Here is an 8634-nt window from a genome sequence, read left to right as displayed (position 1 = left end):
GCTGGACGGTTGGAGGTCAACAGGTCTTGTCTCCCTCTGCCTGCAGAATTTCATCCACAGACACCATTTTGAGAAGTGTTCGCTCAATGCTGAACAGTTTCTTAGGTGTGGGAACGCCTGTCCCATAAAGCAATGTTGAGTTGTAGTTTCACAATATCTCTTAGTCATGCCTAAAGCTGGAAGCGAGAAGTTAAGTAACAAATATCATGCATCACAGAACAAGCAGGATGATCATGTTAAACACCCTGACTTATTCTTTAACGTAACTATTTGATGTAAAGAGGAAAGTGTTGGGTCAGCTGGTGAGGCATAGATGTAATAACTGTTACATGAAGTTAAAGGAACTCGGGGAAAAGTGCTAGACTTCCTACCAAAACCCACAGACTGAATCATATCAATAGAATCTGATCATAGAGTAACACCATACAAATCGGTAGCACAATCTTAAAAATGTATTTTATGAGTCACAACCTACTCACATTTCTCATAGGAATTACTGATTTCTATGACTAACATTAGAACTTTAAAAGGACACTGAACATAAAAGAAATGTTTCTGTGAAATGTAAAATGAAAAAAATAACTAAACCGGGTTGCCACACACAGAAATATATATATTAAAATCATATTTACCTAAGAGGAAAAAATCCTTTAGCTTCTTTTTTTTTTTTTCCTCCTTTTTATCACCTTTTCCACCATGTTACCTCTATTACCATATCCCACAGATTCTATCTCTAATGGTGGTGGTGGTGTTTAGTTGCTGAGTTGCGTCTGACTCTTTGCGACCCCATGAACTGTAGCCCACCAGGCTCCTCTACCCGTGGGATTTTCCAGGCAAGATTACTGGAGTGGGTTGCCATTTAATGAATGTTTGTTGAACATTTTCTATGTATCAGGTACAATTATATTCACTGGGACAGAATAACAGATAAACAAAATATCCCTGTTCTCTTGGCTCTTAAATTCTAAGGAAAGTGAAAGTGAAGTCGCTCAGTCGTGTCCGACTCTGCAACCCCATGGACTATTGCCCACCTGGCTATTCTGTCCTTGGGGATTCTTCAGGCAAGAAATACTGGATTGGGTTGCTGTTCCATTCTCCAGGGGTCTTCCTGATCCAGGGATCCAACCTGGGCCTCCTGCATTGCAGGCAGATTCTTTACCACTGAGTCAGCAGGGAAGCCCAAGTAACATAGCAGAGCTTGGTAATTACCTATTACAAAAGTGTGGATAGGATTTAGGTCTTGCATGAGAGATAGCACAGTACCTGGGGATTAGCAACTGTGGGGAGCCTTACCTCTTGTCATGAGGTTAACTGTATCCCTCAAACAGATCTGTAAAGTCCTAACCCGTAGTATTTCAGAATGTAATCTTACGATAGACGTTAATGATGCTCCTACAAACCAAGGAATGCCAAGGATTGCTGAAAGTGAAAGTGAAGTCACTCAGTTGTGTCCGACTCTTTGCCACCCCATGGACTGTAGCCTACCAGGCTCCTCTGTCCATGGGATTTTCCAGGCAACAGTACTGGAGTGGATTGCCATTTCCTTCTCTAGGGGAACTTCCCGACCCAGGGATCGAACCTGGGTCTCCCGCATTGTAGACAGGCACTTTACCATCTGAGCCAGCAGGGAAGTGATTGCTAGCAAACTCAAAAAGCTAGAAAAGGTGAAGAAGGAGACTCCGCTACAGATTCCAGAGGGAGCATAGCCCTGCTGACACCTTTATTTCAGACTTCTAGCCATCACAGCTAGGAGACAATAAATTGTGTTTTTTTAAGTCTTCCTGTTTGCAGTATTTTGTTACAGCGGCCTTGGGAAACTAACATACCTCCGTTTTCCCTGAAGGAAGAAATTCTCAGAACCCAGAGATGATAGCATTTATGGCCTGCGCTAGAGGGGCACAGACATCAGAGAGGGGCCTGGCAGATTGAGGGCCAGAAAAATAAACACACCAACCTTCTGATCACCTGCCCGTGCCTTCCCTTGGCTGATCTGCTTTGGAAGCAGAGGATAATTGAGGCCATTGATGTGTGCCCCTGTGAGTCAGCTTCCAGAGGCAGAGAAAAGCAAAGAGGGGATCTAAGTACAAAGTCCTAAACTTATCTTTCCTGTCTCTTCTCCTGTCCTTTCTCCACGCATCCCATAGGACCAGACACCCAGGGCCACGAGCTGCCAACCAAAGTACCATGTGTTTGCTCATCTAGTCTCCCGACAGGAAAATTTACTATCCTCACCACCTTCTCCATTTGTAGAAATCTAATTTGCTTTCTAGGCTCTTCATGAAACTTTCTATGATCCCCCTAGGCGGAAATCCCCCCTGAATTATGGCTCGACACCATCCACAAAAAGCTGTCTGCTATTACAGCTAAGCACAGGTTTTCTCTATTTAATTGCAAGATTCTTCAGAATACAAATTGAGTAATACTCACCATTTATATGCCCTATACATTTCACAACAATGTGTACAACATAGGGATTAATGTCTATTGGTTAAATTGAAAATGATAGTTTTAATATTGAAATGAATCTTAGGGTCATCCAGTTAAATCTGCCCATTTTACAGAGTAAAAACTGAAGCCTGGAAATAGACAGTTAGTGGCAAAATTAAGACTAGGATACAGATATTAATTTACCCAGGCTTGTGTTTTTTCTATTATATAATTATGGAATAAAGCATCATTCTCATAAAGGTTATAATAACAACTTCAAAGTCCAATAAAGATAAGGAAAAAAATGTAAGTGAGTTAGGAATTTGTGAATAAAAAGCTTTTTCAGATATTGGCATACTGAGAAATTTCAAAGAGCTATTTGAGAAAATATTTTGAGCTTTATTGATTTCACAGTATTTGAGAAACAGCTTGTGATATTTAATATCCTCCAAAGGCATCTGGGTGCTCCCATTCCAACTTGGTAGCAAATGTGTTGAGATAAATAGATAAAATTATTTGCCATAATTAAAAAATAAATATAATCGAATGACAAAGTATCAGCTGAGAAAATTTCAGCATCACTTAATCTTTTGCTAGATTATGTCAAGGAAAATGTCGTAACCAATTTCAAGCCGTTCATAAATTAGAAGGGTCAGTTACTTATCTATATTTTCTGAGAAAATCAACTTTCTTGAGTGATAAGAACAAGATAATGCATTTTCTCCTTTTTTTATATTAAACTTGTCATATTCTTGCATTAGTGGATACCATACCTTCTTAATGACATGTTTCTGCTTGGGAAAATAAAGAAAATGAAAACCCAAAAAGTTGATCAATTTCCATTTTGCAGTGACATAGTTCAGTAAGTTCTCAAGACCACCCTCAGATTCGATAATTCCCTAGAAGGACTTTCAGAACTCAGGAAAAATGTCTACTCACAGTTATGGTTTATTCCAACGAGCAGACACAGATTGAAATCACTGGCAGGCAACGGTGCATAGAGCAGGGTACAGGAGAGGCAGGGCAGCGGGCTCCTTCCAGCGGAGCTGAACGCTATGCCGTGTGCTCCGTCTCTCAGTCGTCTCTGACTGTTTGCGACCCAGTGAACTGTAGCCTACCAGGCTGCTCGGTCCACGGGATTCTTCAGGCAAGAACATTGGAATGGGCTGCCAGTGTGGACAGTGCTTACTCCTCCCAGCAGTGATGTGTGACAACGTGCTTGGAATATTGCCAACCACAGAAGCTCATCAAGCCTCGGTGTCCAGGGTTTTTATGCGAAGTCAGTGATATAGACACGGCAGACCACACCAGCGACTCAGGTTAGTTCCCTGCCCCTCCAGAGGTCAAGCTGATACCATGTGACCAAAAGACCCCCTCTCTCACTGCATACATGATGTTGTTAGCATAGACTGTGTGACATGGTGAAAGGTCCTCATATAAACAGAAAGACCCATTTCTGTAGTCAGGCCCTATACTTACCTTCCAGGAGCTGGCAGCAAGGACCAGGCCTTTTGTTAGGTAGCGTTAATTCTTTATGACGTAGGTACGTTTAAAACACATTTAAAATATAAACCTCTAAGAAGTTAGGATCCTGATCATGTTGCTTCTGCTCTGTCTATACCTGTGGTTTCCAACCTAAAGTTCCAACTGTCCTCAGCTTATGGCACCCTTGTGTCTCAGGTGTTTCCATGCTGCCCTTTGTGCACGTGTGCTCCCTCGCTTCAGTCGTGTCTGACCGTAGCCCACCAGGCTCCTCTGTCCATGGGATTCTCCAGGCAAGAATACTGGAGTAGGTTGCCATGCCCTCTTCTGGGGGATCTTCCTGACTCAGGGATGGGACTCCAATCTCCTGCGGCTCCCGCGCTGCAGGTGAATTCCTTACTGCTGAGTCACTGGGGAAGCCCCGCCCTTTAACTGAAATTCCTAATAGTAACTAAGTCCGAACAACTCAATATCAGTAGTTTACATGGTATCCAACAGGTGATGCTGTGATTCCCTGAAGAGTTATAAATATACCGAGTTTTAAAAAGAAAAATTTATTTATTTTTAATAGGAAGATAATTGCTTTACAATACTGTGTTAGTTTCTGCCATATATCAACATGAATCAATTATAGGCGTATGCATGTCCCTTCCCTCTTGTGGGAGGGAGGGCCAAGAGTTTTAATCAATTAGAAACTGGGAGTTTACTCTTATGCCTTAGGGCCCCTTGGCATACAGTTTAAGAACCATAGTTCTGTATAATGATTGTCACTACAGAAGAGCATTCTTCCGTTGTCCTTACTTTCCTTTAAAATGTTTTGTTGACTTGCTGGGTCATAAGGCAGTTCTATTTCTAGCTTTTTAAGGAATCTCCACACTGTTCTCCATAGTGGCTGTACTAGTTTGCATTCCCACCAACAGTGTAAGAGGGTTCCCTTTTCTCCACACCCTCTCCAGCATTTATTGCTTGTAGACTTTTGGATCGCAGCCATTCTGACATGTGTGAGATGGTACCTCACTGTGGTTTTGATTTGCATTTCTCTGATAATGAGTGATGTTGAGCATCTTTTCATGTGTTTGTTACCATCTGTATGTCTTCTTTGGAGAAATGTCTATTTAGTTCTTTGGCCCATTTTTTGATTGGGTGGTTTATTTTTCTGGAATTGAGCTGCAGGAGTTGCTTGTATATTTTTGAGATTAGTTGTTTGTCAGTTGCTTCATTTGCTATTATTTTCTCCCATTCTGAAGGCTGTCTTTTCACCTTGCTTATAGTTTCCTTCGTTGTGCAGAAGCTTTTAAATTTAATTAGATCCCATTTGTTTATTTTTGCTTTTATTTATACTCCAATGTTCATCACAGCACTGTTTATAATAGCCAGGACATGGAAGCAACCTAGATGTCCATCAGCGGATGAATGGATAAGAAAGCTGTGGTACATATACACAATGGAGTATTACCCAGCCATTAAAAAGAATACATTTGAATCAGTTCTAATGAGGTGGATGAAACTGGAGCCTATTATACAGAGTGAAGTAAGCCAGGAAGAAAAACACTAATACAGTGAGTGAGTGAGTGAAGTCGCTCAGTTGTTTCCGACTCTTTGTGACCCCATGGACTGTAGCTTACCAGGCTTCTCCGTCCATGGGATTCTCCAGGCAAGAATACTGGAGTGGGTTACCATTTCCTTCTCCAGGGGATCTTCCTGACCCAGGGATCGAACCTGGGTCTCCTGCATTGGAGGCAGATGCTTTACCCTCTGAGCCACCAGGGAAGCCAAATATATGGAATTTAGAAAGATGGTAATGATAACCCTGTATGCGAGACAGCCAAAGAGACGCAGATGTATAGAACAGTCTTTTGGACTTTGTGGGAGAGGGAGAGGGTGGGACGATTTGGGAGAATGGCATTGAAACGTGTAATATCATATATGAAACGAATCGCCAGTCCAGGTTCGATGCAGGATACAGGATGCTCGGGACTGGTGCACTGGGATGACCCAGAGGGATGGTATGGGGAGGGAGGTGGGAGAGGGGTTCAGGATGGGGAACTCGTGTACACCTGTGGTGGATTCATGTTGATGTATGGCAAAACCAATACAATACTGTAAAGTAATTAGCCTCTAATTAAAATTTTAAAAATTATATATATATATATAGAAATAAAAACAGCAAAAAAAAATGTTTTGTTGAAAACTAAATATGTGCAGAATGCTAGGTACTGGACTTTTGTGTATAGCTAAGATATGTTCTTGCTCAGGACAGCTTAAAGTGTATCATGGATGTCAGGAAGTTAAAAATAAAGGAAAATTTGGGGAACAAATTAGCAAATTGAGTTTGACACAGGATCTAATAGACTTTCAGGAAATGATTGTTGAATTGAATTGTAACACAAACAGGAGGGCTTGCATACCGTAACTTTCACAAGTGCGCAGGCAAATAACATCTATTAACACCAGCTTTATTTCCCCATTCATCAGGATGAAACTGTTTCATTCTTTAAAAAAAAAAAAAAATCTTGTTTTCTCTCTTGTCCATTTTTAAAACATTATAAAACTTTAGAAATCTTCAGAAATGAGGAAAAAAATCATCACCCTTATACAGTAACTCCCATTACTTTTGTCCTTATCTTATCACATACATGCCTACCCAGTTGTAATCATATCCATTAGATTTTCCGGTCTTTTTCATTTTAACCCTGTTTTGTAAGCACTTCTCCATTGTTCTAAATAAATCTTCTTTAAATTACCTTTACTTCTTCCGTAATTTGTAAGAGATTTGCTTTTCCTTTTGCTAAGAAAATCTCTGTGCTTTTCAGAATTAAAGCGTTGTTTCGTACAAATGCATCTTCAGCTCTGTTGCACTGATGCCTGATTATCCCTTAGTTTGGACAAAATGATTTCCTTAACTGTGAATTACCCAGCAATGAGGCACTGGGTACCGAGAACTATATAAGAAGAGATGTATCTCACTCTTTGCTTACCAAACCAATGAGGCATTCCAGTCTCAGGGCCAGGGAGGGGCCAGGCTGTAAATTTTTCTGACTCCTGCTATAAACATAGCCTGTCAGGAGGAGGCGGTGACTTGACACCCTTTTCACAAAGGGAAGCTGGGGAACAGAAAGACAGAGCATGTCTCTCTCTCTATGTCATCTTATGCCTTGGGAAGAGGAGATTAGAGATTTCTGCTTGCAGAGCCAGGGTTGACATCTTTATGGTAAACCAAAGTCGCCAGAGTAGAGTTGAGTTGCTCTTAGTTGCTCTTAAACTCCAAGGTGACTTTTTCTGTGAGGGCAGAACTGGCTTCTCTCAGGTCGAGAAGAGTTGATCTTGTACTATGTCCCATCTCAGTTCCAAGAGCTTCCACAGTGTAGGCTGAAAGATGGGGTTTTCTTGGCATGGTATTCATTTGAGAATGAATTCAGGCACTCAAATAGGTGCACCTGTATTTAGGAAATGAGGAATTAGTATCACAGACTTGAAAGTGTTACTTATGTCTGGGGTTATCTCCAAGCATTTTTAGAGCATTAGGAAGAGGTGTTGAAGAAATTTTTAAAAAGATGAGGAAGGGAAGCCACAACCTCAGGAACAGAAAACATACAGGCCATGCTAAATTATGTATATACAAAGAGAATCGACAATTAATATTTGATTTTCCCTTTTAATTTAAAAGAATGTGCTCATTAATTAAAAATAAAATTTTATTTATAATATCTTTAATTTTTAAAAATCTCCTCAGAAATATTAGGGATGTAGACTCTCTCATGGGACAAGGAAATGGCAACCCACTCTCCAGCATCCTTGCCTGAAAAATCCCACGGACAGGGAAGACCGGCAGGCTGCAGTCCAAAGGGTCACAAAGAGTCGGACATGACTGAGTGACTGAACAGAACAGAGAGACTCTCTCATACCCTGTTAATGGGGTTATGAATTGGTGCTAAATTTCCGTGATAATGTGTGCCAAAAGCCTCAAAATTACATCTACTCTTGTTTCAACAGCAATTTAATTTCTAGGACCTTATGATATGGTTAGGAATGTACACAAAAATTATACTACATATTCATACATATTAAAGTTTATACATTTTTAAAAATTCATTTTTAAAAACTAATTTTTAAAATAAGATGGAATTAGTTCAATAAATTGTGATGCATTTATAAAGTAAAATTCTATATGGCCATAAATCATGATGATGTATAGATATTTTGTGTGAAAAATGGTCAGGATATATGATTCAGTTTTTTTAAAAAAAGTAGAAAAAGAGCATATGCCATTTGATATTTTTTATACACACAGATGTAAACCCTAGAATAAAATTTATCAAGGTATTAAAGTAGTTTATGTGGTTATTTTGGGTAGTGGATAATAAAGTTCTTCCCTTTCTTCCCTTCTTCCCTCTCTGCCCCTCTCCTTCCTTTTTTTTCCCCCTTTCTCCTTTCTATTTGTCATCTTTTTCCTTGCTCATCTTCCTTGTTATTCTTAGTTTCCTATGTTTTCCAAGCATTTGGGCTCTACTTTTATAATTTGAAGGAATATACTGTTTTGCTTTATTTTTAACTTTGTCTCATAAAGTCTGTTATTTGGATTTTCCTTAAGGAATTTAGGTAGAAAAACAAAATGTTCCTCTCAGGTATACTAAATGCCTCTTTTCCCTAATGATTCCAAGTTCTCTTTCTCCATGGGTGAAGAAGATAGAAAAATGGAGTATGAGGAACAACATTCCACTGTGT

General features: G+C 39.9%; 1 non-coding gene across 1 annotated transcript; it reads right to left on the bottom strand.

Annotated features, from left to right (window-relative positions):
* Positions 1 to 5606: 5606 nt before the first annotated feature.
* Positions 5607 to 5679, bottom strand: TRNAW-CCA (transfer RNA tryptophan (anticodon CCA)). Its single transcript has one exon. It is a non-coding gene; the product is annotated as a tRNA-Trp (tRNA).
* Positions 5680 to 8634: the final 2955 nt, after the last annotated feature.

Source organism: Ovis aries, chromosome 8 (assembly GCF_016772045.2).
Source record: "Ovis aries strain OAR_USU_Benz2616 breed Rambouillet chromosome 8, ARS-UI_Ramb_v3.0, whole genome shotgun sequence".
Lineage (NCBI taxonomy): Eukaryota > Metazoa > Chordata > Mammalia > Artiodactyla > Bovidae > Ovis > Ovis aries.
Note: the sequence above shows the minus strand (reverse complement) of the source record. Positions and strands in the feature narration are given on the sequence as shown.